Source organism: Rutidosis leptorrhynchoides, chromosome 6, assembly GCF_046630445.1.
Source record: "Rutidosis leptorrhynchoides isolate AG116_Rl617_1_P2 chromosome 6, CSIRO_AGI_Rlap_v1, whole genome shotgun sequence".
In the NCBI taxonomy this organism is placed as follows: Eukaryota; Viridiplantae; Streptophyta; class Magnoliopsida; order Asterales; family Asteraceae; genus Rutidosis; species Rutidosis leptorrhynchoides.
This window is the reverse complement of record NC_092338.1, coordinates 98926955-98929275: the sequence shown is the minus strand read 5'-3', so window position 1 is coordinate 98929275 and position 2321 is coordinate 98926955.

The window sequence follows — 2321 nt, the reverse complement described above, 5'->3', positions numbered from 1 at the left end:
AAGAAGACAGATATCGATACAAATCATCGATAGAAGAACCTCCGAAATTAGAGTTAAAGCCACTTCCAAACCATTTGGAATACGTTTATTTACATGGTGAATCTGAATTACCTGTAATAATATCGTCTTCTCTTACTGAAAATGAGAAATCACAACTCATTTCTGTGTTGAAAGCTCATAAACCAGCCATTGCATGGAAGATTCATGATATTAAAGGAATAAGTCCTTCGTATTGCACACATAAAATCCTTATGGAAGAAGGTCATAAAACGTATGTGCAACGCCAACGAAGACTAAATCTAAATATGCAAGATGTAGTTAAAAAAGAGATTATTAAACTGCTAGATGCAGGTTTGATATATCCAATTTCTGATAGTCCATGGGTAAGCCCAGTTCAATGCGTGCCTAAGAAGGGTGGCATGACTGTCATTACAAATGAGAAAAATGAGCTTATTCCTACTAGGACTGTAACAGGATGGCGTGTATGTATTGATTATAGAAAATTAAATGACGCCACCAGAAAAGATCACTTTCCCTTACCTTTCATAGATCAAATGTTGGAAAGATTAGCCGGAAATAGTTACTATTGTTTTCTAGATGGATTTTCCGGATATTTTTAAATTCCAATAGCACCCGAAGATCAAGAGAAAACCACATTCACGTGCCCTTATGGTACTTTTGCTTACAAACGCATGCCATTTGGACTTTGTAACGCCCCTGCAACCTTTCAAAGGTGTATGATGGCGATTTTTCGCGACATGATAGAAGAATGCATGGAAGTTTTCATGGATGACTTTTCAGTCTTCGGTGATACATTTGAATCATGTCTAGTTAATCTGGAACGAATGCTTATTAGATGCGAACAATCAAATCTAGTACTTAATTGGGAGAAATGCCATTTCATGGTTAAAGAAGGCATCGTTCTTGGTCATAAAATTTCAAAAGAAGGAATTGAAGTGGATAGAGCTAAAGTAGATGTAATTGCTAAACTTCCACATCCCACCAATGTTAGAGGAGTTAGGAGTTTTCTAGGGCATGCCAGTTTTTACCGACGTTTCATAAAAGATTTTTCTAAAATTGCCACTCCTATGAATAAACTCCTAGAAAAGGATGCTCCATTCATATTTTCAGATGAGTGTATAAAATCTTTTAATATTCTTAAAGAAAAACTTACTAATGCGCCGATCATGATAACACCAAATTAGAATCTACCATTTGAACTAATGTGCGATGCAAGTGATTTTGCAATGGGAGCCGTTTTAGGACAAAGGATTGAAAAACGATTTCAACCTATATATTATGCTAGTAAGACATTACAAGGAGCACAAACGAACTATACAACTACTGAAAAAGAACTCCTTGCTATTGTCTTTGCTTTTGACAAATTTCGATCATATCTCGTTCTAGCAAAAACGGTGGTCTATACCGACCATTCTGCTCTTAGATACCTATTTTCAAAACAAGATGCTAAACCAAGACTAATCCGTTGGATCTTACTCTTACAAGAGTTTGATATTGAAATCCGAGATAAAAGAGGAGCAGAAAATCTCGCCGCTGATCATCTTTCTCGTCTTGAAAATCCCGAATTAGAAGTTCTAAATGAATCGGCCATACAAGACAACTTTCCTGATGAATATCTATTAAAGATAGATTATAATGAAATTCCATGGTTTGCAGACTATGCAAACTATTTAGTATGTGGATTCCTTGAAAAGGGATTATCATACCAAAGACGAAAGAAATTCTTCAGTGATATAAAACACTATTTTTGGGAAGATCCACATCTGTTTAAAATTTGTCCCGATGGAATAATACGCCGATGTGTATTTGGAGATGAAGCTAGTAAAATATTAAACCATTGTCACACAGGACCAACAGGAGGGCATTATGGGCCTCAACTAACAGCAAGAAAAGTTTATGATGCTGGATTCTATTGGCCTACAATTTACAAAGACGCACACCTTCTTTGCAAATCCTGTGATGCTTGTCAAAGGGCCGGAAAAATAAGTCAACGTGATGAAATGCCACAAAATGTCATCCAAGTATGTGAAGTATTTGACATTTGGGGTATTGACTTTATGGGTCCATTTCCAAAATCTCATAATAATCTATATATACTCGTAGCCATTGATTATGTATCTAAATGGGCGGAAGCACAAGCTCTCCCAACTAACGATGCACGAGTTGTAGTCAACTTTTTAAAACGTCTTTTTGCAAGGTTTGGAACACCGAAAGCTTTAATAAGTGATCGGGGTACTCATTTCTGTAATAATCAACTTGAGAAAGTTCTTAAAAGATATGGAGTAACTCATAAAATCTCC